Source organism: Amphiura filiformis, chromosome 7 (assembly GCF_039555335.1).
Source record: "Amphiura filiformis chromosome 7, Afil_fr2py, whole genome shotgun sequence".
In the NCBI taxonomy this organism is placed as follows: domain Eukaryota; kingdom Metazoa; phylum Echinodermata; class Ophiuroidea; order Amphilepidida; family Amphiuridae; genus Amphiura; species Amphiura filiformis.
Genome location: NC_092634.1, coordinates 9,852,175 through 9,860,451, shown reverse-complemented (window position 1 = coordinate 9,860,451; position 8,277 = coordinate 9,852,175).

Here is an 8,277-nt window from a genome sequence, read left to right as displayed (position 1 = left end):
GTTTTTACGGTATTCTAATTTTCAGTATATGATAGCCTAATGTTTGTATAAGCTAATAAAATAGTAACTCAATTGTGAAAAATACCTCCTTTGACCAGGTACCCCTTGGAGCAGACCACGTCACATGTAAGTATCTATGGTAATTGTACAAAAAGGTTTGCAGTGACTAATCTGCGGGTCTATATGAATCCGAGTTATTGATATTTGTCAATATATGTACATTGTATATACAGGTAAAATGGAATGTGAATAAAATAAAAAGGAATATAAAAGCATTGAAAAGCAATAAACTGTTTGAGTTCATTTGTTACAGGCTGAGTCAAAAAGAAGTAAACTCATGTTTGAGGGGCTGTAACTAGAGATCTGTAAGGAATCTGCTGAAAATGAAAACATCAGAAAGGGCAACTTCTACACGTGTAAATGAAAAAAGAATTGTTGCAATTGCTCCCAGCAAACTCAAGTTGTACTTATTTGAATACAACCACACATTTTTGTAGCTACACACGGTTTCATTTCCCAAGTACCTATTGTATTGATCGGTAAGGCGCGATATTCAAATGCAAATAAAGTTACGTGGCAGGTGTGGTTTCGATAAATAATTCATACATGTTAAGGGATCCAAAATGAGCGTTTATTGCGTTTCGACAGTATTTTTGTGGGACATGAGAGCACCTCAGACCTATCGAATTGCATTCTGAATCTGAAGCATGTCTTTCTGATATCAAATAATTTTCATTTTTTAAAATAACAATATAATACAAATTTTATGACAAATTATAAACATTTGATATTTTTCAAATTTTTGTTATATAACAGTCCTCGAAGTAAATTATATTAATCTTATGATATATTCTTAAAGTGTATGTAGCAGGTAGGAAAAGCCGACGGTCAATTGAACATTTTGACCTTTCATATTGAAGATATGGATTTTTTTCCCAAAAGACCTAATTTTTTTTTGGTGTTTTGGGAAAAAAATCCATATCTTCAATACTTAAAGGTCAAAATTTTCAATTGATCGTCGCTTTTCATCCCACCTACATACACTTTAAGTATAAATCATCAGATTTATAAAGTTTACTTCAAGTACTGTTAAATATCAAAAATATCAATTTTAATGATTTGCCATAAAATGTGTATCAAATTGCGAATTTCAAAAATTAAAATTATTTGATATCAGAATGACATTCTTCGTATTCAGAATGCAATTCGATATGTCTGATGTGCTCTAATGTCCCAAAATAAATACTGTCCAAACGTTCATACCCCAGCCCTTAAAGGGTTCTTTTCAATTTGAATTTTGCCTCATTGCACTACATTGTAATGAAACGGGCCAAATGACAACATGGCACCACAATTTACCGCACGGGAGCGCACGTTTCTGTCGACGAAGTATCATGAAACTCTGCGTCTTTTTCGTCTCCAATTTCCCACAGCTAATCGGATTCCATAGGCCTTCATGTAAGGAGCAGTATATAAGAATGTGAACAAGCTCAATGTGCATGGGACACTAAGGAACAGACAACCGGAAGCTTCAGGCAGACCACGAACTGCTAGATCACAAGTGAACATTGTTAGAGTTAGACATATTGTGTTACAGCAAGATCCAAAGATCAGCTCAAGACGCAATCCTTTACCCAACATTCCCCAATCAAGTTTCTGCCGGATCGCTACAGTACCGCCGTGGACTTCATCCTGGGGATGCTGTTTGTAATTAATTAAAAGCAAAAGTTGTCAATTCAACAATACATCCTGTTAGCACTTTGTTGATTCGAAATTGAAGTGGATGAAAATCAATCAGCCGTGTGCAGCTACAAAAATGGGTGGTTATATTCAAATGAGTATAACTTTAGTTTGCTGTGAGCAATTGCAACAATTAGATTTTTATTTAGATGTGTAAAATTTGCTCTTTCTAATAATATTTTCATTTTTAACAGATTCCTTACAGATCTCTAGTTATAGCCCCTTAAACATTAGTTTACTTCTTTTTGACTCAGCCTGTATGTACATATTGGTGGTAGACCTCCCAGGGGGCACTTAAATTTCATAGTGCACACATGCGTAACCAGAAAAAACAGGAATGAGCGCAAATTGTTCTGGAGGGTCAAAAACGCTTGTTTTCTTTAAAAGGGGGATGTTTTTTTAACTTTATAGTTTGTGCATTTAGTGTGCTCTTTATAAGTTTGTGTTTTCTGATTTTCAACAGGATAATCACCCAAAAACGATTAAATTATAAATTGATAAAAAAAACTTAACTTGACTAAAAACGTAATAAGGGGTGGATTTTATCAAAAACTTTCAAAGGTGGTACATTCAGCTCATATTGTACTTTCAGCTAAAATTCTTCTTCAGATACAATCCATTTTAGGGGGTCAAATTTGCACTAAATTCATGTTTAGATGTGTTCTTTGCACAAAAGGGTATGTTTTGAAAATTTCTGGTCGCACATGAATATTGGGATAACTGTCCCATCTTGGCTCAAAAGACAAGTTACAAATACTATTTCAAATTCAGGCATGAGAATGATCATCCATGAAAAAACCTGAAGTGTTTGGAAAAAAAAAGCCTGAAAAGTGCGAAATTGGGCTAAAAAGGCCAAAAACAGGCTGAAATTAAAAGAAAGTGCGGAAATTTTGACAAAAAAGCCTGAATTCAGGTTTAAACCTGAAAATTCTCATCAGGGGCGTAGCCAGCTTTCTTGGTCAGGGGGCAAAATAAAATTTTGGGGCACAGACAAAAAAAATTGAGTTGTATCATACAATACATAGAGACTGTATGACTTCGTGCTCCCCGAAAAGGGCCTTATTGGGATGATGTGCTCGCGTAGCGAAAAAAAATGGGATTTTACACTATTTTGCGCATTAGGCCCATGAAAGTCAATTCCGAGTTTATCGTCCCTTTTTTTTCCCAGGTTGGTGAGGTGACTTTTTCATTTTTCATCAGATTTCATTATTGACCTAAAGTGCGTGTTGATTTAAAGCCACACTCATGAAACATGTTATTTATAAACATGTTTTTATATGGGTAGGGACTAGAAAAGTTAGAAAAGAGCCTGGTTTTGGTTCCAAGTTATAAATTTATATGTTTTACAAACAAAAATATATGTTTCCAATTGCTAAAACTGGTGAAAACACTGATACTTTGAAAATAATGAATTATTTTTGAAAATTTGACGCGGCTGTTTTTGGTGTCCAAAAAGTGATGCGGGCGGGGGACGATAAACTCGGAATTGACTTTCATGCGCCTTATCCGGCTAAAAAGGGCTTTAATGTTACAATGTGCTTGCAGCAGAAGCTGAAAAATTTGTATTTTACACAATTTTGGCCCTGAATTTTGCTAGAAAAGGGGCTCCTTGCACTTTTCTTTTCCTTTGCCCTCCTGACTTTCTTTCTTTTTTTGTCAGAGGGGCACTTTTTCTTTCATTTTTTTGTCAGGGGGGCACTCTGCCCCCCCCCCCCAGCTGGCTACGCTACTGATTCTCATGCCTGCAAATTAGACCCATTGGCCACATACAGGATGAAGCCATGAAAATAAAATAAGGATTGGTGCAATTTTTTGTTTTTCAAGTTGATAGAAAATGGGCTATTCCATTTGAAATCCACACTACCTCTGTGGACGATTTTGGACATATCTTCCACAGGGGGAGTATGTTTTTCAAATGTAATTGGTCAGGGTTAATAATTTTTAAACCCATACTCCCACTGTACTATGCCTTTACGTATATCTTCCACAACTGGAGTGAGTATTTCAAATGGAAGATACCCAATTGTCTATTCTATTTGAAACTCATACTCCCCCTGTGGAAGACTTTAGCTCAATCTTCCACAGGGGTAGTGTGGATTTTAAATGGAATATCCCAATAAATGTATCTTTGGAGATGTCATGAATCATTGCTCAAAAATGATTCCATTTTCTTACACTAACCCTGATTCCAAGTTTTTAAATTTTAACCCTGAATATTTTCTGTAATCGCCCAATTCATGTGCATTTGCTATCTACCGAGGATAGGTTTTAATTTTAGTAGACATTTGTTTTTTTAAAGTGTTTATGACGATTTCCCCTCAGATAAGCATTTGGGGCAGGGGTGTCACTTGTGGGTCATCTTTCCTCCTGGAATGCTGGCCACCATGATATAGCACTGTAAACGTTCGCCTAATGGCGCAATGGGCTAGCTCCCTTGACGTAACTGGAATTTTGGACACAAACTAAAAGTGCCCTCCAATAAAAATCCCACCAGCAAATAAGGGCACATACCCTTAATTCTTGTTGGGATTTTTAGAGGAGGGGGAGCTCTCTATTATATTTTATACATGAAATTTTCTCCAAGGCAAAGGAGCCCAGGTGCGCTATTAGGCGAATGTTTAAGGTAGATTGGTAGGCTTTCCCCCATTTTCATGAAATTTTACCCCCTTGAATTGAAAGTCCCTTTCCTGGATAAATCATGACAACTCCACTGCTGCATGGAATAAATCATTTTATGCCAAACATATCAGCCCTCAGATTGTAACTATAACCAACCACATTGGCTCCAAATCACCATTAAACAAATCAGAAACTTGCAGGTAAAAAGTGCATATCCTAGGTAAACCATCACAGCTTAGAGAATAAACAATTATAGTAATTTTTGTTTTTACTATCCTCTACCGGGTGATAGATGACAGGCAGGTCCAATATTTTGAGTAGTACGATAACATGATAGAGGATAGTAATAACAAAAATTTCTATCATTTATTCTCTAAATATCTCATCTTTACACAGACAAATAAATTACAATTAACAACCATTTTTATATGACAATCAGTACTTTCTTTTTTAATCAATACCAATCTTTACATAGTGAAAGGTAAAAATAAAATATTAGATAAGAAAAAAAGCCTACATGTAAACACTGAAGTGTTGCAACACATGTATGAAAACTACATGTAAGCAGAATAGTTGATCCTCTGGAAATAACTGAACAAAAGACACTGCAAATACTAAGTAACATTAATCACACAACTATGAAATACTGTCAAGATGAACATGATATAATACTTTATGAAATCAAAACTTCAACCCATAAAACAAAGGGGTGTGAGAGAGCTTGAGAGAGTTTAGATTTAAATTCAGACTTTTATTTTGATTTTCAGCTCTTTTCTGCATTTGTGATACACAGCAGGGCCGTAGCAAGGTTGAAAAATGTGGGGCGGCCATCACAAATGTGGGGCGGCCAAAATACCAATATACGCCAATATTGAAATAAAGATATAAAGAAAAACATAACAAATTTCTCAAAAAGTGGGGCGGTCATGGCATCCCCGGCCGCCCCGCTTGCTACGGCCCTGATACACAGAAGTAAAAGAGCTTTCAAAATGTCAAGTTTTCATACCTGTTTTAAGACTTCTATGATCACTCACACCTCTGAAAACACATTACAATACACATTAATACTTTGTTGTTAAAAATTAATATTATCTATGGCACAGCCAGGGGGAAGCTGCCTCCACCACCCTTTTGGATGCTGGCTGCCATGATATTTTTATAGATTTTAAGGCCTTTTTTGCCTATTTTTGTCCAATTTCCCCCATTGAAAGTCACCATGTCACCTCTCCTCTCTGGAAAAATCCTGACTATGCCACTGCCTAAAATGCCATTTACAATGGATACATGTCTGGTTCCTGAGATAATTTTCATGATGAATACAATATAATAATAATCTATACTATTAAAGAGGAACTTCTAATAATAATAATAAAGCAAACAACAATACTCATTAGGCCATCTTAATTTTCTAGTTTGTTTCAAAGCCCTTCCCAAGTTAAAAACCTAATGCGGAATGTGTTTTTTTTTTCAGATTTATCTTTTTACTTTAATTCTTTTTATGTGGGACAAGCTTTTTGACAAGACCACCTTTTAAGATCTCAAGGAGATTTCACTGTGGTCAAGTTGAAGAATTTGATTGAGATTGATGATTTAGGCTATTTTGACGTCTGGCGATGTCAGACGTGAAATTTTAGTGTGGTGGATTTGGAAAAAAATAAAACAGCAGAAAAAAACTAAACATTTTACTAATGGGCACAGAGGCTTTGAGACGACCTATCATGGACTTTTGTTGGTTCAAGTTGATTGATTATTGACAGATTGATTATTTGATTGATGGTTTTTACATGATTTTAAAAGCAACTTTCTAACACGTTATGAATTTCCTTGTTCAAATTGATAAGGGACATTTCGATTCAAAATTGACTTATCATCAACATCACCAGTGCTTACATGTAAAAGTACTACATTCATCTGTTCAAAACTGACAAGCTGTACGTATCAAAAGGATTGGTACCCATCAGTTTTCATTGATAATGGATGAGTTTGACACATCAAAATTCAGCATACATGTATTAGATAATAATTTGTAGCTTAATTGTATAACAAGTCATAAACTATACATTCTCGATATTTCATGTTGCATTTGGAAGAGGCAGGCTTTTCAATAAACATAAAAATTGATGGATACCAATCATTTAATACAACCTGTACAATATGTGGAAGCTTGCTTGGCAATACATTACAAAATCAAACACCAATAAACAATCATCAGCTTATAAAACACCATTGAGTAAACTTTCAGTGTAGCCAACCTCCTGCATTGTCAATCTGTGCGACATTTGATCAAGCTTTCAGTGAATAGGCATAGAAATCTCTCACTTTTAACCAAAATGTGTTGCATCCTTTTTCATTTCTTCTTTAACTTCCGATAGCAAAAAACCATGGGCAATGTTGGGAATAATGTTGAAATCCATACACTCCATATGGAAGACATAACTTTAATCTCCCACACAGGGTGTTTAAATTATATTGAATTACCTATTTAGGTAGCCCCATTTGAAATTCACACTCAATGTGCGAAAGATATAAAATTAAGGTCATGTCTTCCATAGGGGGTGTATGGATTTCAACTGGAATAACCCAATATCATGCCCCAGTTCTATAGTTAATTTTTTATTTCTTCCATGGTTAGAGCTGTGTGTATCGCATACATGAGTGTAAACACACAGGCGATAAACAATCATGCTGATTGGATGATCGGCAGTCTTGACAACAAGACGGTTTACCCATTGGTTGTCAGAGCGTATAGGGGAGGTGACCTCGCCGCTTGTATGCGATCGCCGATCATCAGCGCGTACCTCGACCATGGAAGAAATACAAAATTAATTGTTGATAGTTACAAACACAGTCTAGTGGCATTTTATAGAGATGCTAATCATAACAGAAAATCCTTAATGAATAAAATGGCAAGCTTTTTTACGCTGAGCAGTTGACTACACAGCAGAATTGTGATAACACAAAATTTTAAAGTCCATCTTAATTTACGGTAATAGTTTGTCTCAAAGCCCTTCTCAAGTTGAAAACCTAATGCAAAATACAGGGTTTTTTCGGCTTTTTTTAAATTTAATTTTTGTGTGGGATGAGCTTTTTGACAAAATATAGACACAAAAAGTTTCAAGGATGAAAAATTATATTAAGATTCATGACTTAGGAGTGATAAAATGAAATTAACTCAATCCAGCAGGATTAATGAGAAAAAGCGGGCAATTATACTTTATGCACGTGTTTAAGATGGCCCAAGCAAATTGAGTCAGTTGTCAAGAGAAAACCCATTGCAATTTTTTAAACATGATAAGGTCTTGGCCATTTTTTGGAAAATTCTATTGAAATCAGACTTCAGTTCCTGAGATGCGACATATTTACATCTGACTGAAAACAAAAGAATTCTCATCATCAAATCAGTTAAGGGGGTACTACACCCCTCGATAAATTTGTGTCTATTTTTGCATTTTTCTCAAAAACTAATAACAGTGGTAACAAAACTTATGTATATTATAGGGGCAAGGAATCCAATTACTACACTGGAATTTCAGTGACCCAAGACCAGCGGTTTGTTATTTATGATAAGAAATAAGGTACCGCTAGCATGTACCTCGTTTCCTATCATATATACTAAATCGCTTGTCTTGAGTCACTGAAATTTCAGTGTAGTAATTGGATTCCTTGCCCCAAAAATATGTATAACTTTTGTTACCAGTGTGTTATTATTTTTTGAGAAAAATGCAAAAATAGTCACAAATTTACCACAAGGGTGTAGTACCCCCTTAAGACAACTAATGGCTTAGTTTACTTCATTATGTCAAATTCATTTTCTAACAATTATCCAGGATGAATTATCCAATGCTTTTGATTTGAATAAGAGCAAGAACTACAGGTTGTATCAAAATGGATTGTAACCCAGCAGGGCATTAGCGAGAG